This window comes from Anser cygnoides, chromosome 9 (genome assembly GCF_040182565.1).
Source record: "Anser cygnoides isolate HZ-2024a breed goose chromosome 9, Taihu_goose_T2T_genome, whole genome shotgun sequence".
Classification (NCBI taxonomy): Eukaryota; Metazoa; Chordata; class Aves; order Anseriformes; family Anatidae; genus Anser; species Anser cygnoides.
The window spans coordinates 1,852,432-1,876,935 of record NC_089881.1 but is presented as its reverse complement, the minus strand read 5'-3'; the positions used below and the strand labels follow the sequence as shown (position 1 = coordinate 1,876,935).

General features: G+C 38.9%; 1 long non-coding RNA gene across 3 annotated transcripts in view; it reads left to right on the top strand.

Annotated features, from left to right (window-relative positions):
* The first annotated feature begins 1,202 nt into the window (after window positions 1-1,202).
* Window positions 1,203-24,504, top strand: part of LOC136791435 (uncharacterized) — a 132,205-nt gene continuing 108,903 nt past the window's right edge. The window contains exons 1-2 of one of the 3 annotated variants that reach the window (XR_010833512.1): window positions 1,203-1,758; window positions 15,454-15,576. This is a non-coding gene — a long non-coding RNA (uncharacterized lncRNA). The remainder of the gene's footprint in view (window positions 1,759-15,453; window positions 15,577-24,504) is intronic. The other 2 variants (XR_010833510.1, XR_010833511.1) reach the window with 2 other exon arrangements.

The window sequence follows — 24,504 nt, the reverse complement described above, 5'->3', positions numbered from 1 at the left end:
TTCTCTCTCTCTCTCTCTCTCTTAATAATAATAATAATAATAATAATAATAATAATAAATGCAGAGAATACTTGCAACAGGCTTAGCTGTTAAAATATGTCAAAGAAGGCTGGGCCATATTGCTTCAGGGTACAGAGATAATTAGTAAGATCTGAGAGGGGAATCTGCTTCCATTTTTCCATTCACTGCATATCCACAAAGATGAAAATTAAAGAGAAAGAATAATGATGTAGAAAACATGAGGTATGAGAGTGTGGGGTGATTATTCTAGGAAAAGACAGTCATATTTCCTTCCTGCATAGGAAGGAACAAAATGTCACACCCAACAGATAAAACAAAAGCAAGGTGGCAAAGAAGATTTCAATTAGATGGGATAAAAAATTACAGTTGGCAAAGTGAAACAGCAGAAATTGAATGTAGAAATATGGCATTCTGTCATTGGTACTTTTAAAGAACATGTGAAATAAGCCTCTGTCAGAAATATCAAGGAACAGCTAATCTTTCCTTGGGGCAGGAGGATGTATTTGGTCATGACTTAAAATCTCCTTCAGTACTCATTTTTCATTGACTGATTTAAGATTTTACAGAGAGACTTTCAGCCCTGTGGGTATATACTAGGAAGTCCAGTGTTGTTTTGTCTGAGAATTTTTAGATGTTTTCTTTCCAGGAGTAAATGGAAAATGTCACACGGAGAATGACCATTCAAATAAATGAATGCTGAGAACTACAGTGTTTTATAGATGCACAGTGAGCAGCTCTGTAATGCAGATTCTTGTGATTGCTACAATCAATGTCAAAAATCCTATTGACTTCAGTGGTTAGAGATAAAAACCTTAAACTACTTGAAAGATCTTAGTTAATCAAGTTGTATAAAATTATTCTGCCATCTGTGTCCAACCAAGCAACTTTTCTGTTCTCGTGAGATGTGACACCCTGTCATGCCAAAAATCCCCCACCATTCTTGGATATTCATTTTAATTAACATTAATGAAATTTGGTTTGAGCAAGTTGTTTGGCTGGCCAGATTTTATGAAAGATTTACCATCCTTGCTGCCCGTTTGCTTTATCACCTTGGTGCTTCCATTTACAGAAGAGGTAGATGCAATATAAATATTAATTCATCAATTTACTGAGGTTAAAAAAGCCTTTCCCCCCACTTTCCTTTTAGTCGTTGGGACTCCACACCTCTGCCTGTTCAGCTGTTTGAGGGTGTCTTGGGGTGAGCTGTGTTCCTTTTGGGCGGCTGATAGGGAGCATCCAGAGGAACTGGTCTGGGGCAGGTGGAGCTGGTCTGGGGGCCACCCTTGGGGTTTGGGCCTGGCTGCAGCCAAGTCTTGGGAAACAGGTGAGCCTTCTCAGAGCAGCTGAGCTTGGTTGAGAGCTTGCTTCTTTCTGTTTCAGCTTAAAACCATTCCTTAGGTTTGGGACCTCCTGGCCCTTCCTGGGATGATGTCTTTGGGGGCTAAGCACTGCAAGGCAGAGCACAGCTGCCTGTTGGTGTGATAGCTTTCAGGTGAAAAACCCTTCCCTTCATATGGGGCCTTATGTGGCTCAGCTGCCCTATTGAAAAGGGGGAGTGCTGGTGCTACAGCACCTGGCAGTGATGTGGGGGGCTGGAGAAAGGGCAGAGTGAGGGGAAAAGGGCCATGAAAAGCAAGAGCCCTTGGCTGGCTTCTCCTTGGGGTGGTGCTGTGGGTGGCAGGGGAGCCACCCCTGGCTAGAGCCAGGCTAGAGCCTGCTCCATCTGGGCAATGCAAGGTAAGTGCTGTTCCTGCTCCAGAGGCAAATTCTTAGGTGATGACTTGCCCTAGGTGTGCTGTTGGTCTCTGAGTTCTCTAACCATGGGCAGTCTGCATACGTGGAGCCAGTCCTGGTGGCTTCGGTGAGTGCTTCATGCTGCTTAGCTCAAGAGTTTCAGCTTATTTACTTGGCTTTTAAGGTAGGGGGGAAACACCTTAGCTGTTGTAACAAAAGGTTTTGCTAATGGTCTTAAAAAAGCAAGTGCAAGTATGTGTTTCTAAGTAGGTCTTGGTGATTGTAGACGGGTTGTCTTTGGTGTGTGATGGGGAAATAATCTGGGGGAGGAAGAGTTTAGTGGTGATGGTGGTGGGGAACTTTCCTCCCTGTTGTTTAGGGTTAATCTGTATTTGATTCTAGACTTGAGCAGACCTGAAACCAAAGTCATATGGACTTGAAGTTTCTAAAGGTCTGAATCTTTGTGGGTAAACAGCCATAATTCTGTTTTTTGTTTGTTTTGTTTTTCATTGTTAAAATGTGATAGAGTACATATTGTTATTTTTGGGATATATCTCAAACTATAGCATTCCCCTGACTGTTTTATCCTGCTATTCTGTGTACAAAGAATGGAATAATGCCTCTGCCTGCAATGTAGAAAACTTATGGAACTCTGCTCCTCAAAACCAATTTCCCACAGAACATTATATATATAATAATTCTCTGTCTAAGTTCCACTTCTTTCATATCCTCTTCTGGTTTAAAACATACTAAAACTTTGCTCTAAACTTGGATTAACAGCTGCCTGTGCACTTAATCAGTAGAATAAACAGAGAATCTGTTATATTATTGCTCTTTAGGATATTGTTCTATGCTTATAAATATGTTCATCTGTAATTTAAGCCTTTTATTTTTCTCTATTGGGTGTTAAATTCAACGTTTTGTGAAGTGTGACATACTCCTCTCTAGAAAAATTGCTGTAATCTATGGAAACTTCATTGCTTGTATGGTACACATTGCTGTAGAGGTACATGCTGTAAGAAAAATCTAAATTACTTTCATTAGTGCATACAAAGCTAAGAAAGATTATACTTTCCATTTGAGGAATTAAGGGTAAACTTAGTCTAAAAAATCTATAATTAGATTTTTCCTAAAACTCCTGGAAAAATCTAGTCTTTTAACAAACTGATGTATTTTAAAGTAATTATATATTAAAGAATATATTGTATTATGCTCTTTGGAATCCCAAGGCAAGTACTTTGGCAGTCAGCTTAACCTTTACTGTGGGGGGGGGGAGCAGACAACTGGAAAAGTTAGATTACTGGTTGTATAACAGTTTTTGTTTTTGTGTTTTGTTTTGGTTTTTTGTTTGGTTTTTTTTTTTAGAAAATAAATTAATACATAGAGCATTTAATGCACAAATTCATGGAGAAATCTAGCTTCCTTGCAGGCAGTGAGAGTCTTATTGACTTGGGAGAAGGCAGGCCTTTCACCTGACCCTGACTCTTGCAGGAAGGGAGGACTGGAAGGGCTTTTTGAAGTCCTAAAGTCCAGTCACTTGCCCTCATAACCAGTTGTGATATCTGGTACTAGTCAGAAGTACACGTTACTTGCTCATGTACACATCTTCCGTTGCATCCACTCTTCTTCTAGTTGTTGCACCTCTGTTTTTCGCTTCCAGGTGAAACCTGCAAATATTGAATTTATTTCTGGGTGTTCCCTTTCCATAGGTGGATATCATTCTTGTTTAATAGACAACAATGGCCTGTCAGTTCTGTTTTTCTGGTTGAAACTCTTTAGGAATATGCAGATAATACTGATGAGTAGTCACTCCTAGTCAGCTGCTACAAGCTCCCTTTTCCAGGCAGCAGGTGATGGACCGACAATTTGTCTGACTGTGGATCCATGATTCCTGGGCAGAGTGTGCTGCTGGCCATAGTGACCCAGGCTAATACTGCTTTCTTTACCTGCATCTTCTTGTACTTTTTGTAGTCTCTCTGCTCCGTAGTGCCTCTTGCTTTTTCTCTTTCCCCTCTCTACCTACGTTCATTTCCAAATGGCCCCACTGAAGCTGGTGCCCCTGGGCCTCAATTCCCCCTGTGCCTCATGTCCCCCTCGACCATGGAGGATCCCAGGTGGCTGCCCAGCTTGCAGAGAGGCAGGAGCAGGTGACCAAGGGCAGCAGCCCTTACGCTGCTGTTTGTGACAGAGGGAACAGGGCCAGCCAAATGCTTTGCTTTATGCAGAAAGAGCAGTAGGCCAGCAGAGCAGCTTAGTGGAACGTATCCAGCTGAAGACCATATGCCATGCAGGCCTGGTTCAGCTCAGGGACTTGGTGTGATCCTCTGCATGTAGTTCATCCTCAGTTCCTCTGGGCTGAGGTCTGCCTGCCTAATGCCAGCTGGGAGTTTGTTGTACACCACCAGGCCTGGAAGTCTCAGCACAGAGATTCCAAAGCCTCGTGTTTGGGTTATTCCAGACTGAAAACTCTCCGCTTAGCGTACGTTATCCCTTAAGCTATTGGTATAACCATTATGTAAGCAATTTGCATAGGAGTCATCTTTTTTCTAAAAAAATACTGTTATCTGTCTGGAAGTCAGCTCCCATTGTATTGGATGGCTATGGGTACGTGTCTCTTAAATCTTGCTATGACCAGAAACAAATTAATTGTATTTGTAACATTTACTGATAAGTGCAAGAGCATTCAAAGTTATTTGTCCTACTCTTTCTACATCTAGGTAAGACCTACTAAGCCTGGGAGAACTAACAAATGCTCGGTTACACTATAGCATATGATGACACCCACTGAAAACTTTTGTTTCAGTGTTCCAACTTTTTAAAATGTTGCCCATAATTCTGAAAGAGGGGCCACACAGATAGATTAGAAGTGGGATCTGGTTGAAAGGTCAGTGTTTTCTTTCTGCTGCTTGGTAAATTCCTTAACTTTTCTGACTTGGATTAGATTAAACTCTTGTTTAGATAGTTTCCCCAGCAACGTTTTGTTTTCAGACATTGCATTTGTTTATCAGTGTATTTTTTTCTGTAACCAGGCCATTCCAAGGAGTTATTCCTTTTGGAGACTGCTAATTGTTTGATAATTGTGTGTACATGCTGGGCATGCCAGCAAGGTATTTGGAAAGGTATATTTGTATCAGCATCATTTGGGGCCATTAAATGAAAATAAGCAGATAAATCCAGCTCAATGAAATCCTGAAGCAATCTGATAACTGTATTTCTGTGTGTAAATAAATCTTGGGTTGCATATTTCCAAATAGTGCATTAGAAGCTAACCAATAACTGTGTTATTGCCAGATGGTTCTGGAGCAGGAAAACCAGCCTGAGGACAGCTGAGGTTCCTTTACTGGGAAGAGTAAGAGAGAGACTTAGCGACCTCAGAAATCTGGAGTCTCAAGATGAAAGCATATTTTGGATCTGAGAGGGATTCCTAGCTGTTAGAACACGACTGTTATTACTTGCTTAGTAATATTTATTACTAAACATTTCTGTTTTTTTTTTCTTAAGGAACTTTAAAGGCCATTTTATATATCTTTGCAACTGGAAGCAAAATACAAACACTTGAGTCCTAAATTTGATTCTTTTATGATATGGGCTATATATTTTGCTATGGAGCAGTACAGTGGGTGTACAGCCAGTTAGAGCAGATACCTGTGTTGAAGTAGAAGGGTTTAGGTATTGGCTTTGTGCAGTACATTCCCAGGTGGAAGCAATAGCCTCCTTCCACTGTACCCATCACCTTCTGGTGATGCTTTGGCTGAGCAGTGCTCTGCATTTCCTCAAGCTGCTCAACACTTCTGTTTGCTCTGTCTGCTCAAATGTTTCTCTTAGAGTTTATTGCTAACTTCAGGGCTGCTCCTTTGTCCTTTGAGAAAGAACTCAGCTTTGTTAGTCCTGTTAGTCTGTTACCATGGTGTTTCCTTCATTCATGTTCCTTTGTGAAAGATGCCCTGGTCCATATAGAATCTTACAAACTACATTTTCATTTAAATGGTTTTCTGCAAGACTTGTGCATATATTTTTGCTAAACTAATTTTCTTTTGGGTTCATTGATCTCTGTAATGAAAGTCTGAGCACTTTTATGAGCCAAAACCTCATTACACTGCACAGAGGCTATACTTTAAGCAGATGTGTTCTGTTACTGTACATTTTAATAAGACTTTATTAGTTTTCTTTTCTGATGAAAGACAGCAGGAAATGTTTCCTTCATTAGAAATGTTGAGGTGCTGGGAAACTTATCTGAAAACAAGAATGCAATGTTTAATTATGGGTTTTGTTATACCTGGTTAATGGGCCTTCTGTGGAAGGAAATCAGTTTATCCCATAGAATATCACTGCATTCATGTCAAGATTATCTTTATGCATCTGATCATATGGCTCCTTTTCAATGAATAATAGTGTTTTTAGTGTAGGATATAAGTTTTTCCTGTTTTAAATGGATATGATGCACATTTTATAACAAGGTATTTTATCTAAATTCTGCCTCTGCCAGTGACAATTCACTCTGATACAGCGGCAGATGCAAAAGTAATTCTACTGAAATGTATTTTCTTCCTTTTTTATGGAAGACTTTCTTTAAGGGGCTTCCTGTGCAACACGGGGTACTGTTATCTGTACATTTATTTAGGTTGTCTGAATGTTATGAAAAGAAATTCCTACTTCATAGAAATGAAAACACTTTCATGTAAATTAATTTGTAAAATCCTGAGTAGTATCTGGAGGGAAAAGAAATGATGAGAAATTAAACTCTGGAGGATTTTCTCAATATGGTGAATCTACTCCAATATTTTATTTCTTTCTGTGACTACTGCCTATGTCAGGGATGCTACTGAGAGCAGGAGAACATGCTTAACTGCAAGCTACAATAGGGTTTTTGTTGTGGTGTTTTGTTTTATTGGGGGGGGGGGGGGAGTCTAGATATAAATCATTATTTCTTCATTCTCTTATTACAGTTGCATTTTAATAGTTTCCTGCGTTAAATAAGAGGTTAAAAGCTTCTTGCATTTTCTTTCCTGCTACTGCTACCTGGAAGGCTATAAATCAAGCAATTTTTTTTTTGTTGCAGCAGTTAATTCTTTGTTCCTAACTTGTAGGTTTGGGGATTTATTTATTTATTTATCAAACAGGAATGTATTTAATTTTGGCTAACCAACGTATGTACTTCAAAACATCCACTTAGAGCAAACTACTGCTGACCTTTCATCTGCTGCAAGGAACACCTCTCTTTCCAGTAAGCAGATTGCTTTGATGTATTTCTAATGATAGGAGTAAATCATACATGAATACAGAGCAGCTTGCTTTTCAGCTGGGGTTTTGCTCTAGATATACATGGAGACAGTGGAATGGTTCAGATTGCAGGACAAATGTTTTCCATGTCTCTCAGGAAGCGATTTGCTATTGATCTACACAGAGTACTTTAGGTTTTAATTTCTTGCAGCAGTTGTGTCATAAGTAGGGAAGTACAGTAGGTGCAAATACCCTACGTGTTGAGTTGAACAATGGGTCACTAATAGTTTGTTGCACAATGAGTTTAATGCTTGGCTATTTGCTTTTGAAGGAAAGTTATACATGCAAGTTAGCCCAAGTGCCCTGACCTTAATACTCCTTTCCAGAAATGAAAGTCTCTAAGTTGTACACTATGGCTTTTTAAACAGAATGACATTAATGTGGTGATTTTCAAATGACGTCAGTTATTTAGATTAACAAGTGCAAAGTAACTGCTCCCTCTGAATTGCTTACAAAATAGTAGCGTATAAGGTAAACCCATAGGAGTTCTGTTAGCATTTAGTGGTCAGTGATTTGGCATCCTTATCCTAATAATGCCTGGGATGATGTGATGCATTTACATCATTAATCTACATTTTAATAATCAGATTTGGGGCCGTATTTTCTGCTGGATTCTTAGAGCTGCTTAATAAAAATGGGACACAAGGGCTCTTGGCTGCAAGTCTTCAAGCAAAAGGTTTGCAGTACAGGTCCTCTGAGCAGCATGCCCTAAGGGAATATGTGGGAGCACAAGGTATCTCAACACCTTTTGACTCTTTTTTTTTTCTAGCTGCAAGCAAGTCATGTTTTTTAGACTGGGAAATGCTCTAAGTTAGTGTTGGGTTTTCCCTAAAAGGCTTGTGAAAACTCTGCAAGCTCATCATTAGTGGACTGAAACATTTTATTTTTTTGTAGTCACCTTTTAAATATATGGTTTTACTTATTCAGTTTATTTTAACACGGAAAGCGTGCTTGTGCTTTGTCATCTTCTGCTTCTGTTGTAATTGAACAGAACAACTCAGGCATGCAATTTTCTGCGTAGTATTTCCTTATTCAGTAAAAAGGTTGGTGGAGTAGCCTTCACTCAAACCTGAGCAACCTCAGCATATCTGTTAATCAGGTGGAAAAACTTCAGGTAATGCAAGAGCTGTAGTGTGCTTCTGAATTTTGGATTTGAGCTCTGACCAAATGATGTGATGTTGTATCCAGAGCTGGAGCCGATGTGCAGGTCTGTGGCAAGCATAATCCTTTGGAGGTACATTTTTTTTTTCTGTTGGGAAGATGATGGGAGCTGGGTCCAGAAAAAGCTGCTTCTCTCAAAGGCTCTCATTGACTTCTGGCTCAGTGGGAGTCTTTACTAGTGCGTTAGCAAAGCTTTTTCTCCTTAGGTATGAAGAATTGCATGTACTCTTGTTTCAGCACTAATTCACAGTAAGAGAAACTTTGGGCATGGACTTGGCATTCTTGTTCCCATACTAAGGCAGTGTGGGGTGTTTTTTTTCTCTCCAGCTTCTATATTTGGAAGAAGATTTTACTGAGGTTTTTATTTAAAAAAGTCCACTTAGCCTTTGTTTGTACTACTGATTGACCTGATTGTTAAACTTACAAGCACTGTGGATGTTTGTCAGTGCCTAAGTAGCAGTATTTTTAAGGTCTGTGGTTCTGGATTTTTCTAGAATTCTACTGCCCAGTCCAGAAGCTTATTGAAATGCATCTCTTGAGATAATATCCAAGAGAGCATCAGAGGTGTAGTCCTTGACCCTGTTTCTTCTCATCAATAGCTCTTAATACTGTTCAATATCCTCTATGAATGAGAATAAGCTTGGGAAGTCTTGCAGGGTAGATGGGTTAATGGATCGATATTGACCTTTCCCATTACAACCGCAATTAAAACTCTGTATGAACTGAAATGACAGGAGCAGTTTCAGTGTAAGCAGGAGGTTAGAAGGGAGTTGCAGGATGGTGCTTTCATCTAACGTTCTTTAAGGCCTTTTAGATGTCTGAAAATGTCACTGAATTGGAATTAAAGATGTGTGAAGAACTCTGAGGATGTGCATAGTTTTTAAACCAAATCTATTGTATATTTCTTTGCTTAATATCAGCAGAATTAATAGATTTTTTTAAAGTCCCCTGATTTTTCTCCTTGTGTTTGTTATGTACTTTGGATTAATAAATTACATTTAGTCCAAGGATATTTTGCAAACAGTGACCAGACTGGGTTAACATCACAGTGCTGTTTCTGGGTCATACCTGTGCGAATCCAGAATGCACTCATTCCATGCCTGTTTGTCCTTCAGCAGGCTCCATCCTCCAGTTTGATAGGCTTTAAACACCCTTTGGCTATATTTTCACATTTTATATGACCACCTATTTCAAATGTTAAGTGGCCTGGTATTTCTGAATTTTGATGAGAGAATCCAGCAAGTAGGACACATCCTTATTAAAATGACTTCTTAGGCAGCTGCAGAATGGAGTCTCCCACCAGGGGCTTCTGTTTTTTTTTGAAATGCTTAATGTTCTGATTCATGCTCAAGTATAAATCTCTTGTTTTGGTGTTTTTTTTGTTTAAGAAAATGAGGTAGCAGTATGGGGGGGGGGGGGGGACACATTTCACATACTTTGTATTAATATAGCATGAAAATGAGAACCAAAACAAACAAAGCATGGGTGGGCAGCTCTATTTACTTGAGAATATATATGGTGTACCAAATCCCGAAGTGTATGTTTGCAGCTGGCTTTATCATTAGTCCTCTTTGTCTACTGTTCTCTTGTCTCTTATTGTATCTATTGTAAAATGCAGAAATATGAGAGGAGCTAATTCTTTACAAAGCATGTTGGACCACCAAATAGCTGAGCTACATTCTATATTTTTGGCTGGTTTGCATAAGAAACTCATGAAGGTTATGCATACAACTAGAAGGGAAAAGAGGAATGCTCATTAATTCCCATGTCTTGTGGTCACAGAGTGTTAATTAAAGGATGAAGTGGAATGGGGAAATAAAACTGAAAAATTTTAAAGGAGATTTAGAAGTAGTCAGGTGATAAGTTAACTGGTTGACAACAGCAAAATTTCATCATTGTGTAGTGCCAGATTTTGCTACCCTGATTTGTACTGAATAGCATTTAATATATGGAAAGAATAGCTCTCAGAGCTTCAGCTTGCTTAGGATGAGAGACCTACTGCCAGCACCAAAGCATACAATCTCATTTGTCCACAGAAATTTGTATGTGTGGAAAGAAAGTAAAATTATGTGCTTTCCAGGTCAAACTACCTAGTATTCCCTTCTAAAGAAAAAAATCCTTTCTTCCCAAGACTGGAAGGAAATGGGATGTGCAGATACCTGTCCTGTTTCTGCTACTACTGCTAGCTGGGTGGCTAGCGTTCTGCTGCAAGAGTTTGAGAAGTGAGCTGGAAGGACTAGGGGGATTGATCTTCTTGGAGGGCTTCACAGTGCAGGATGCTCCATAGCTTCTCTGGGAGAAGCAGGTGGTATTGATCTGTTCTGTGGGAACGCTAAACTTGCACTGAGCAGAAAAATCTCATTAAAGCTCCCCAAGATGCCCTTTGCAGCTATTTGTTATGTTTTAAACATTTTCTGTACAATGGTTTTCTTTAGATTAAATGGCCTCAAGTGTAGCAGGATCAATGCAGCTATCTGGAGACTTACTTTTGGTAAATAAAAATGATTGTAATACAGAAAATAAAACCTATTTGCCATGTTACCTAGCGAAGAGAAGGGAAGAATCTTTAATTTGCTCTGAAGTGATGAAAATCTATAATGCTATTTCTTTGGGCAATTCTTCTTTCCCTCCAATGCTGGAGCGTGTTTTCATCATGGCAAATAATCTTGCCAATCAAACATGCTTTACTTTTTTTAAAAAGAATAAGTTTTTGTGTGTTTGAAAATAACTGCACTTAAAGTGGGACTGTAATGACTATTACATGTCACCTCCTTTTAATCTAATCTGAATCAGACTCTCCCTTTTTTGTTCTGAGTTATTATACAAGCTGTTATATAAACTCATGTATATTTTATGAAGTCTGTCTTTAGATGTCTGCAAGTCTAAACATTAGAAATAGTGTATAGTCTCCTTCCCTTTTTAGATTCCATATGTAGATGTTTATATCTGTGTCTCCCAGTAGATGTCTTAGTGTGATTTAGTCTTGCATCTAGGTTAATAGCTTGGTCTTAAGTTGTTTCTGAAAATGAAAGTTCAGGTTCAATTTGATATATCAAACACATAACACAGCTGCACTCTTTATCTGAAGAGCTGAAAGTACTTTGGAAAAGTTTATGTACTTGTATTGCATAGGGAGCTTTAGGAAACTCTTGACCTCTAAAACCACATATAGAGATAAGTCCTATGCACAGAAGACTAGCAGAAAGGAGACCACCTCCACTCTTGTACTTAATCTGTGGAGGTGAAGCTCCCTCTGAGCAGAAGCTGACTGGCAAAATTCTTTGGTCTAAGTTCAGCAGTGATAAATAGTGGCAAGCAACTTGGACTTCAATTTAGATTTTAGTTTCTCAGTTTGCCTGGTATGCAAACATACCTGTACAAATGCAATCTGCCAAATCTTGTTTCTCCTCAGAGGAAACATTAGTATAGATTAAGCATCTGGAACAAGAGTAGTTTGGTTTCAGAGCTGGTACAACAATGGAGGACCTGGTCTCATAAGAATATCACCTCCAAAAAATGAAATGAGGAAAGCTAAAGGCTTCCTCATTTGATCTAGTTTAATTTGCCTGTGAATGTGACAAAATCCTAGTAGTACAATCCCTTAAATCATCATTTTTTTTCTTGACAGCAGTTAATTGCTCACATTTTTGACAACTTTCTGACCTTTAAATGGTGCCACTTGTGACAGCACTTAAAAATGGTGACTGCTTTTAGAAGAAGCAAGAAGAAACAAGCCATGTATTTCCACTTTAATTAGGATTTGTAGTGTATTAATGACAATCATGTTGTCAGGAAGCTTTACACACTTGGAAGGCTGTTGTGATGGGCAGTTGCTATTCCTTGTCATCTTCCTTTCTTCCTATCCATAAAAGTGAAGAGTGTCCCCTAGGGTAATGTGACTTGGTGTGTAATGCAGAGCTGTTTTTAATAGAATACTGCTAGTGACATGAGGGGAAAATCAGTGTATAATGTGCTGCTAGTCTGCATGTAGAGAGACCAATGGGGATAGTAGGATCTATGATAAACCCCACCTTGTGGTACCACTGCAAGTCATGTGGTGTGCCGGAGTATCTCCTACTATGCAAGCATAATGACTGACTTGATAGATAATCTGTACAAATAACTTCTGAGGGCAGGATAGAGCCCCAGGTTTGTGCTTCTGTCTGAAAGACCTAAGCGCACACAGTTAAGGTCAACTCTGGCCAGTGCAGTAGGTCTGGCTTCATCCCAGTGAGAGCTTGTGGAGTTGGGATGTGGGTCTTTTTGCATCTTGTCCCAAATGAACTGCTTGGAGCTGATGATTGCTGACAGCGCAGTTTGCTTTTGCTATTTTAGAGACCTCCTCAAGTGCTGGGTCTCCATCTCCAATTACATGGGTATTGGCCACATGTTAGTGAGGGAGAAACTGCAGGGGAAGGTGGTGGTGAGGAGGCAGCTGCCACCAGAATAATTCACTGAGCCTACAGCCATCTCTTTAATGTTATCACTGGCAAAAAAAAAAAAGCCTATGGGGCAGGCTGTGAAACATGTGAATTGCTTGTTTTCCCCTTACTAAATGTAATGCTCATCTATAACATGAATTGAAACATGAAACATCTGCACACCTTTTTATACCTTACAGAGAACACTACCTGTGGCTGCTACTAATGATAGGCCTTTCAATGATTCCTCCTAATTAATGGAGTCCTGTGTGTGGTGGTGTGTTATGTTTTTTTGTTTGAGATCATAGATTGAAGCCACAGCATTGGGTTATTAATGTGTAAACTGCTCTTACAGGATTATCTCTAGTACAAGTCATATTATCTCTACTGCACAAGTCCTCTGAGAGCAGTCACTTGTCATTTCTTTGGAAGAAGCTTAATTTAAAGTTAAGGTCACCGAGGAAAAAATCAAATACAAACTGAAGTGTAAATGCATATTTAGCGTTTCCTCTAAGACTCTCACTAGCAGGCTATTGAGAAAATAATATAAAGAATTGAATGCTGGTTCTTCTGGTTGTCTTTAGCAAAGATTCTTTTCTGACCCACTGTGGAAGCAATTTGTCATGTCGTCTTTTATGTAATCTCTTTTAATATTTAATAGTGGGTCATCTTATCTGAAGCAGTCTTATGTTCTTAGGAGAACTAATTACTGTCTCTATCCTAGATCTCTTTATCCTAGTTATCTTAACTTCAAAAGTTATTACCTGATTTCTTTGTACTGTCAAAGTAGGTGAATCAATTCACTGAGCTCTGCTATTATATTCATAAAATCTTTGTACTAGATGGGTAACCCTGTATCAGTGACTGGATGACTTCTGAACTGCTCAAAGAAAGGCTTATCTTAATTTCATCCATCCTGTCTTCCCCAAGTTAAACACACAGTTGCTCTGCATCGTAATAAACTTGGCAGCATTTAGTAGTAGTAAATCCACATAGCTAATATCACAAAGGCTCAACCTTTATGATAACAAAACAAGGCCATCTAGATGTATTGGATGCTGCTGCTTTAGGCATGCTTTTGATGCGGGTCATATTGCTAAGGTTGACCTTTACATACTGTCCTGGTCTGCTCTGGAAAAACTGTGACCTGGTTTTGGAGCTGTAAGCTATTTATGTTAGGCAAAATATGCCTGTTAAGAGTGTGGACAGCAGTTCTCTCTTGCCAAAAAACAGCATGCTAGCTTGAATTATACAGAAAATGACTTGTAAAATTGGTAATGACCAGAATTATGTCTGCAAACACTAGAACATGTGCAGGTATAACAAGTATTGAAGTTGAAGCACCTGTGCAGGTCAGTCTAGTTAGATTTTGATTTTACATCAAGGAAAAAGCTTATCTTCCAACTGCAGTAGTTTCTCTTTCTGTTAACTCTGGTTTTCTTCAGTGGTGACAGTAAGGCATGAAACCCCATTTACGTGCGAGGAATCTCCTTATCCCTGAGCACAGGATTCCTTGTAGTCTCCTGCTGTAGTCCAGAAATCACTGCATATCAGACAAAGGACACTTGCTGAATATTTATTAAAGGTTATCTGCATCTGGGAGATATCAGATGTCTACTCTTGTCTAGAGGGTCATGGACTTGAGTAGCTTTTTTTCCCTGGTGTTTGCAACAAAGGGGGAATGAATTTCTGTAAACAATTACAAAAGCATTTTTAAAACCTCCACTGCTCCAGTGTCTTGAATAAGTAAAGAATGTGCCCAGTAAGAGTTACCCCTCTGACCCCTTACTTTCACTGGATTTTCTTGCTCTCAGTTCGGTGTATTTCTTGTCTAATGGTGGCCCTGCACATAAGAGATCACTCTGTAAAGGTATATGCTACAGGCACTGAAATACAGAATAAGGATTTTATTTTTTCCTTCTTTTTTCTTACAAAAGAGGGACAATGGATAACATATATATCTTTTTCTTCAGAGGGATTACTTAACCTAGTGAGTCATCGTCTACATTTTAGTTCCTCCTTCCTTTTCTTATTCTAGAAAAATTCCCCTCATTGCAAAGTCCTTGGTGGCTGTAATCAATACATCATCTTCAGTTCAGTAGGCAGTACTCAGAGTCATTAGGAATTCTGGGCCATAATTGAAGTTAGCAGAGAGCTCTAATAGGTGCAAGGCATTCATTGTCTGCCTTGTCTTAGGATGGCATGTTTTAAAAACTGAATTGTAAGCTCTTCTGAGAGAGGCTGAGCCTCCAGGCAAGGGTATTTGATTTCAAGAAATGATTTACAGTTCTACAAAATACTTGTGAAAGCCAAGTGCAATTATCAAGATGGTTTGTGCTACCCTTAATCTGCTAGTATTTTGACATGTTTCTGCAGATATTTGTCTGAGGAGTGGATAAACATAGTAAGTCTGTTACTTCGTTGCACTTTGAAGCTTGTCTATATCTATTCGTCTAAAAGATTGCCCACTGAGTTTTATGTCTCTATCTGTATCTGCCTATTTACTTTCTAGTATTGTGGATTTTAGAAACTTGGCTTTAAATCTGTTTTTGCCTGAATGTTATAAATCATTTTAGCCTTCTGTATTATACAGATGTGAGAAAGTGATAAGACATCTTATGGCGTTCATTCTTCTGTGTTAGATCAACACTTGTTTAGAGGGGCATAATACAAATAATTTGTACTGAAGTGGTTTGTTGGACAGACAGTGGGTGAGTAGGTCATGGTGACCATATCAAAATGTATAGTCCAAAAACTGCTTGTAAACTAAATTCCTTTTTGTTCTTGAGACTACAATTACATGTCATCCTTGTGTTTTGTTTTTTTTAATTTCAAGATATTGCAGAATTCTTCGTTATAGTGTGTATCAACAGTGAAGATAAGCAGTTACCTCTTGAGACTGACGGTTACCTCACAGTGACTGGGCAATGGATTTATTCTCAGTTCTGAATTTGGAAAGGTAACTGATACCTAATAACCATCTCTTAACAATGGCTACTCTGTGGTTGTAAGAACCTTGGCAGATAATAAATGATGAATCAACTCCACTGCTTTGATGTCTCTCTTTGAAGAAATCGTTATCTGTCCATAGATATTTTTCAAATGGATTTGCTGTTCATTTTCTCTTCAAGTTTTTTCTTCACTGTGGGTATATTAAACTCTGCTATTGTTGCTGTATCTGTCAGCAAAAGCTCTAGCAGAGAAGAGTATTGTATCTGCAAGAACAATTACTACTTAGCTTAGTAACTTTAGCTCACACTTTGTAGACTGGTATAAGAGCAAAAGCACTGCTATGTCAGTATTTGTTATGATTGTAGGCTCTGCAGTTATGTTGAAGTCTCACAATTATACCAGCAAATGGTTGTATCTGACCAGTGTGCCCTATCACTCTATCCTTATTTAAGAACTCGGGTAGTCCCTTCAAAACCAAGGTCTTACACCCATCTCCATGTTTTTCTGTCCTGACAAGATTTGTGTGTCTTCTATATTGATAAATATAGCTTTGATTTCTTTCTCTCACACATAATATTGTGGATGCAGATTGCACTAGCTGAAACGATTGCAACTGTTTCTCATCCTGACAGCATATTATTCCTGTTTGGCTATATCTAGATGTGCAATATGATAATCTCAAAATTTTAAATATCATTTGTTTGAAATCTGCTATCCTAAATACCCATGAAAAATGTTGTGAATCACTAAAAATAGGAGGTGTTTACATTATTTTTTTCTCATTTAGGAGAAAAAACAGAATGAAATGAAATTGGATAAAATAAAAAGACATAATTTGCTCTATTGTTTCAACAACTACAAATAGCAGGCAGGGACTGCTGAGGTACTGAGGTGATACAAAGCAAATTAAATGGGGGTAACATGTATGTCCCTGAGGGCCTCAAGAGTGCAGCTGTGTGTGTTCTGGAGGATGATGGCATGTATTACTGTGAATCAGCTCAGAAAGAAGTAGAGATATATAGAAGAGGATTTCTTTGGAGGAAGCCCCTCTGAAAAGAGGGCTGTATAGTGAATAGGTTGTTTTCATGAGCTGGTTGATAGGGTGGAGCACCAACCCCCCGAGTCCCTCCTGAAGCTTGCTGCACTTCTCTTGTGATAGACATCTGGCAGAGTCCTCCAGAGAAGATCTTTTCTTTTACTGTATGATAGGAGCTAATAACAAGGGGTCTACTACATGTCTTCTAGTGTCTTGAGACAGAATGAATGGAGTTCAGATGGCAAAAATAGAGGGTTGATCTCTGATATAAATCTTCTAGCATAGTGTCCCTAATTTAGGATTCTGTGCTGTCCATAACAGTAGGTGTAGAATTGTAAGAGATTACTACTTTCTTCATATCAGAGTCCAGCCTGTTCTCTTGAAGAGATCTGCAAATGCTTTCAGTTCTGTCAAGAAATTTAGTTTCATCTGTCTTTAAAAGACAAATGTACTGACAGGACAGAATGGCTTCATCTGAACATTTTCTTTATAAGATTAATAGCAATTCAAAAACAAAAAAGTCCTGTGTTATGGAAAAGATTGATAGTCTATTCAGAGGAAAACAGTTGTATGAACATAAGACAAAGTATGGAGCATTACTAGGCAGTTTTGGTGGTTGAAGCAGTACTTAATTTAGTAAAATGGAAACATAAAGAGGCTCTGTCTTTCTCACTGTAAAGGCCTTCATAAACTGCAGAGTGACTGTGACAAGAAGTGTTCATCATGTAGTAAGCATACTTAATGGAGTAAGCTCGCTTTGATTTACCGTGAAGAGTTTACTTGACAGTATGCCAAACTGACTTTACATCCCCAAATAGTTATGTGACATGGGGGCATGAAGAGAACTACACAGCTTGAGCTATTGGGCTCTCCTCCTGCCCTCATGATTCTTCAGGGTGGTGTTGGCTCAATGGTTCTTTGGCACAAATCTTGTCTGCAGGTAGATGAGCTTTTTCCTCTTAAGAATAATGTATCACTTTCAGTTTATCAAAGTGTACATGGATTTCTCTAAGCATTTAAGTAGGCAAAACATGAAAAAGTGAATTAGCAATCCATTTATTTTCATTCTAACATGTAATTGTCTAATCTGTTGGAATGAAATTTTTCTGCGGAAAGTCACCAACTTTGACGAAACTTCTACCACAAGCACAGGAAACTGTCTTTGCAAGCAGCTTTTTTTGAGATCCTTCTAGTACAGCCACCAGCTGTGGTGAAGGGAAGACACTTGAATGCTGATCCCCTAAATGGCTTAATAGCTATGTTAGAGTGGAATTCCTTATTGTGCAGAAATTTGGATACACTTTTGTCTCTATGGGAAGAATGAAAATCTATGCAACTCCCTCACCTTCATGGACCTAAACTAAAAGTGTTTTCTGCTCACTTTTTTCTAACAAGCCATATATTTGATGGGTGAGGAAGAAGGAAAAGAGATGCTAAAGTGATTGTGGCTTCCTGTTAGCTTCCCCCTTCAGGTAGTTATTGACCGCTTGCTGGGGAAGCACTTGACCTCAGTGTCTTTCATGCCTTTCTCTATCTCCCATCAGAGAAGAGCAGTGTGACACCATTGGCAATAGTGTGTTTTTTTTAGTATCAGGACAACTCTTCTAGATACAACTCTTCTATATCTACGTATTTTCTGGTATTTGGCTGGCTTTAGTTTACTGATTATGCATCACTTTTTAAATAGAAAATATCTGGATGTATATCTAATGATGATTTGGTTGGATTTTGGAAAGTTAATGGTCTAGAAAGAGTTAGACAATTATTTCTGTGCTGATTAGTAAGGTTAATAGCAGAGGACAGGGAATAAATAGAAGTGACTGAAAGTAAGATTGGATTTCCAGGCATCGCTAAGGAAGAGATGACATAAAATTGAAGTACAGGAGAAAAGTCAGGAAAGGGAAGGCTGGCAGAAGGGTTGGGGACAAGTGAGTAGGGCAGAACAATAATCTATCTTATTTCTCATTTTTGAGTTACTTTTGGGAGGCTTTACTAGACCGCTATATTTCTTCCCCCTTTTTCGTTGGCTTACGTTCACAAGGGTGTTGCATGTCAGAAATTCTAACTGAGCTTTAACAGAAGTAACAAAAATGATTTGGTGTGCAAATACACCAACTGAAGCTTATAATGTGATTGGTCTTTATAGTTCAATGATCAAATCTAGGTATAAATCCTGCTGCATTTTTTTAACAGTTGATACCAATGGTATAACTTTTATGTAGCTCTGTTCTTATGTATTTATAAAAATGTGGAGGAAATTGCAGAATACAAAGCAGTTCTCACTTCTTAGATGAGCTACATCTCTTTAACTACACCTAACTAATTTCAGATCCGGAGGCTTAGATAATAGTCTCTATTTTTACTGCATATTCCCTAATGAAAGTGAACTGTATTGAGCTGTATCAAATTATTTTGTTATAACTAGCACTGGAATGTACTAATGGTATTGAACAGTGGTGTGGAAGGACCACTTTAAAGATAATACCCCAATTAATATCCTTCCTCAAAAGTGTGTGTTGAGAAATGAACCAAGGCAATAAATCAGCATGTAATCTTTAGAGGGGTAATGACACTTTCCACTTTTAGCTTTATGGAATATGATCCAGCAGCCTGTAGGCAAACACCTCCAGGTAGGCCCACCACTGATCACCTGGGCTAAGCAGGTTGCCAATATTTACTCAGCACAAATATGTTTTTTCAGGCAAAGGATATATTGCTTTTTTCCCCTATTCATGTAGCTCCCATTAATGTCAAAGGGAACTGTGTGTTTGCAAAAAGAAAATGGATCCCCCAAGGGTGTCAAGTTTTGTAAGGTAATGTTCTTCTGTTACATTTTATGCACTGCTTATTTTTATGAGTTGTAGTAATTGTTTAGTGTGTATGATTGCTTCAGGGCCTGCTGTCAGGTGTGGAATCACAGCATAAAAAGGGCTTGTGAATAAAACATAAAGAATACAGAAAAGTAAGCTCATCCTTTTAATGTAAGCAGAGCAAATATTACACATTTAGAATCTTATTTTAAATAAAGAGCAGCAGAAACTGAGACCTGCTTGGAAAGTGTGAAAATGCACAATCCTAACTGACCAATTAAAGCCTATAGTTATTGACATTTTGGTAATTCAATTAAAGTCTGTATCTGTTCTGAAACAACCAGTCCACTGGGAGGAGTGCTTATAAAGGCATCATTGATTAAATATGCTGAACCTAAAAGACCAGATTAGTGGTCATATTTCTAATTAGTAAATCAAATACACTTACAATGTAAACAACCTATTTATTCTTGTTTTTGGGAAAACCTTTCAACATGAACATGGAAATGCTGTTACCTGAGCTAAGAGCATTGTTACAAAGTAATTGGGAACCTTTTGTCATAGTTTATACCATCAGTCAGTGAAATGGATATTTCTTGGTAAAGAACAAATGATTTCTTGAGCTGTAATAATTGAACTGTCTTGAACCAAGCAGTTAGTGTTACTACTGCTACCACTAACAGTGGTAGAAAACTGATGGATGGATTTCTTTTGATGCCTGTTAATTGATCAGATTCACTGTAAATGCAGAGAAAAGGCAGCTTGGTAAGAGTTGTCTTGGAGGTGAATTAAGGATTGTCCTGGTTCCAGTTAGGACAGAGTTAATTTTCCCTCATAGTAGCTGGTAGGGTGCTATGTTTTGGATTAGGATGAGAAGAGCGCTGATAACATGCTGATGTTTTAATTGTTGCAGAGCAGTGCTTACACCAGGCCAAGGACTTTTCGGCTTCTCGCTCTGTCCTGCCAGCGAGCAGGCTGGGGGTGCAGCAGGAGCTGGGAGGGGACAGACCCAGGACAGCTGACCCAAACTGGCCAAAGGGGTATTCCATACCATCTGACGTCATGCTAAACAATATATAGGGGTGGCTGGCCCGGGTGGGGGGCCGGTTGCTCGGGGATAAGCTGGGCATCGGTCAGCTGGTGGTGAGCAATTGCATTGTGCATCACTTGTTTTCTTACACATTATTATTATTAATACTATTATCACTATCACTATTATTATTATTGTTATTATTATATTCCTGTCTTAATAAACTGTCTTTATCTCAACTCACCGGCTTCACTTTCCCGTTTCTCTCCCCCATCCCAGAGAGGGAGGGGGGAGGGTGAGCGAACGGCTGTGTGGTGTTTAGCTGCCAGCCGGGTTAAACCACAACAAGGATGGATAAAGATGACAAGTCATAACTTTCATAAAGAAAACTTTCTAAAAACTTTTTTAACTTGAGGTCTTAATCCAAAGGATCCATATAAGGAAGGATATTTTAAGTTACACAGGGTGGTGGTTCTCCTGGTCACAGTTACTAAACTCAAAGCTTCCAAATTTGGGTTCAACAGCACTGTAGCAGTGGCTGTAGTTGTTCTCTGCACGAGGACTTCTCAGGTGAATAATCTCTCCCATACTTCCACTTGATAGCAGGTTTCTTTTGGTGCAAATTTGCTTTACTTGTAAACCTGCTCATGTGAAGTTCAGTCCAATGAAGTAAGTGGTTCTACTGGGTAAACAGAAAACTATTCTGCTGATGTACTGTAATGAAAGTAACTGATTTAAAATACAATTATCTACTGAATCCTTGGCTGTGGGAGTTACCCTAGTGTAACCATGATTTGGGCTCATGTGAGGAACGGTGAATTAAACCTGTAGTCAAGTTTAGTTTGTGGATCCGTCTTGTGGTTCATGTTTGTGGGCTACCAGCAAAATGTGGGGACGGCCAGTTACCTGCTGACTTACACAGTTATCGCCTCTTTTCCAGTATATAACCTGTATTGTAGCTGCTACAAATAAGTCAACCCACTGATGTGTTTCTGAAGCAGCTTTTCTGTTCATCGCAGAAGATCCTTATTTCAAAACTTTCTTCTGCGTTGTGAAAGTGTAAACCATACTGTGTTGGTGCTTGTCTACTTCTGAAGAAGTTTCTGACAAAAGCCCATACTGGTTACTTCAATAGTACTTTTTTCTTTTAAATAGTGAAATCAGCTCTTTCTCCAGAAAATGAGGCAACTCCGTGTCTTTCGAGTGGATATCTGATATTGTAACTAGGTTACCAAACTGGCACAACAGGCAAGCCAGCTGGCTGGCCAAGTCTGTCTATTTGGCAAGACAGCACTGCAGGTGCAGGAACAAGACCTTCATTTTAAAGAACAATGTTCTATGGCTGACTTCATGTCCTAGAGCTTCTTGCAAGCAACAGATTTTTTCTTCTCACTGGAGAGCTGAAGACTAAAATTGCTTTAATCTTCTTATTCCTAACTTTCTACTATAGAAATCAACTCTATCAGAAGCCAATGTTTGTTTCTTTTCATACCAAACTGCTTTTTCACTCTTCCCCAGTAGTTCAAGAAACACTTGGATTGCATTTGAGCTTGTGAATTAATTTCAAATCCACTTATTACTTTCAGTGACCACTTGGGCTCATCACAATGGTGATTTTAAGTGTTTAATTCAAAACAGGATTCTGTAAGAATCAAATCATGTTATAGTCTAGGTTTGGGGAACAGGAGTAGGAAATTTTAGGAGGGATGTGTGTCTTTTCAATGGAAATATATAACAAGTTTCCAGCTTGGGAGAAATACACAATATTTTACATGTTGGCTTGTTCTTTTAACTTAGTACACCTGAATATGGAATACTCAGTCTCCTGTATTGCTGTTGAACTGAACTGGCCTTAGCACATGTGAGAGCTGGTCAACTAATCAAGATGAATTGCGGAATTCAATATTTGAGGCTTAGGTTTCCTAGCACAGCCTGTCCCTGTACGGAAGAAAGGATGTACTCTGCATAGCCAGGCAGAGCAGCATCTACTTGTAGGGTGAGGGGGGGGGCTCTAGAAAGCATATGCTGTGCTGTCCTAGGGAAGGCTGGGAGGAGGCTGGTCCCACAGACCAGTGGTACTGGCCGTGTTTACCCTCACCTCACAAAGTTTTCCGAGGCTGACTGAGCACAAACAGGAGGAGGTGGTAGGTTAAGGTGGAAAATGAAAAGATTGTTTATCAGAACATATTTTGTGTGTCAATTTGCCTTATGGTATGTAGTTTGACTTCACTACTTCTCAAGTCCAAGACTGGAAAGTTATTAAAACTCTGAATTTTTTCCTACCTCTTCCTGGCCACAGGATTTCAGGGATTTTACTAAACGTGGCAGTATGAGTTAGCTTAATACTAAGCATTTTTGAAACTTTTACCAGTAGAATTTCTAAAGAAACAAGCTTCTGTAAACTTGTTGTACAGGTTAATTTATTTTTTGGCATTTGCAGAACTTTGATTTTTTTAGTGTGTTTGCTGGGACATCATTCATTCTTAAAAAATAGAAATAACCTATTAGAGCAGCTTACTTGAAAACATCCTTTTGTTTTTGAAATGCACAAGGAACATAGTTTCCTTTTTGTCTGTCTTCAGCATGGTGAATACTTATAGCAGGTAACATATTCTGAGAAATGCAAGTTGAAAACGGAAGAGTTTGGGTTCTCTTCCCGAGAAGAGTTGAGCTGTTCAAGTTACCTTTCAGCTCAAACCCTCAGTTAATCAGGAAAAGAAATATCTAAACAGTGTCCTTGAGCTCTGAGTTTATATAAACATACCCATTAAAGATAAATGGGTATGGTAGTGCAGGGAATAGTTGTAAATAGAATTATCATAGCCAAGCAAGTATATACACCAAAAAACAGAGTGCTCACTCTGACTAAAGAACTTTGCAGGCAGTGATTAAATGATCAGAAGTAGCAGCTGGCTCATAGAAGAACCCATACAATCTGGGACTTAAAGCTGAGGTTTTTTATTCTATACATGAACTCTGTTCTCTCCCCACCACCCCATTCTCCTTGGATTCTACTGAATAAATTGGGTCATCTTCCGCTTGGTCTTGGTCTTTCCTTGTTATAACAAATATGTCCCAGAATGAGTTGGGGTGTGTAAGAGTATGGGTTGTTTTGCTTCCTTGTTTTTGAGGAAGGAGAATATGGAATATGTGCCTTTCAAATTCCCTATAATGAAGAGAGATATTAAGGTCTGATGTGCTTGTCTGTGACATGGGTTTTATGCTTAAGTGATTTTTATCAAAGGGAAAAGGATGTAAGCCAGCATTGTAAAACCACTGTTGGAGAAAGATGAACAAAATGTTTTTATCCTGTCGATTTATTCCTGCTTTCTGCATTGTTGAAAGAGGAGGATGTGACTAGTATGAAGCAGGGTCTTCAGAGGTTTTAAAAAAAAAAAGAGGGAGAAGACTAACCATTACTGGTTTCCAGTACTTGTAAACCCTTCCCCTTGCTTGGGAACTTGCTATACAACATCTTGGATCCTTGAGGCCCTATACTTCTCTAAGACAATTGTGGGTAACAATATCTGCAGGCTATTGTATTGTAAGGCAGACCTCGAGGCTAGAGGGTCTGTAAAAATCAAAACCTCTGTTACACATACAACTTGTGTATGCAAGCTCTTTACAAATTTTGTGCAAAACTAATCTCAACAGCAATATCCAAGTCCTTCTATAGACAAAAAAGTGTGTAATACTTTCAGTTTTGGGCTTGACAGATTTTTGTATTTATTTTGGTCTTGAAAGATTTACACCAAATCCAAAGGGTGCAGTTTGGCTTGGTCACCTGCCTGTGACCTGACTGAAATTGCTAGACTGACAAAGTCCAGTGAGAAAATTGTTGTTTAATGAGCCATATTGACTTGGCAAAAGGGTTGACTCCAGAGCAAGTGCACTGTGGTTAGGAAGAAGGAAGAGGAGACCCTCTTCGGATGGCCTCAACTGTCTTGTACAATGCCTATTTTTCCCAGAGAGCAACTACAGTTGAGTCTCAAAATCTGGAAGCCTCAATGCCCACACAGAGAATGCAGAATCACATACTGCTGTGTACTCGCTCTCTTC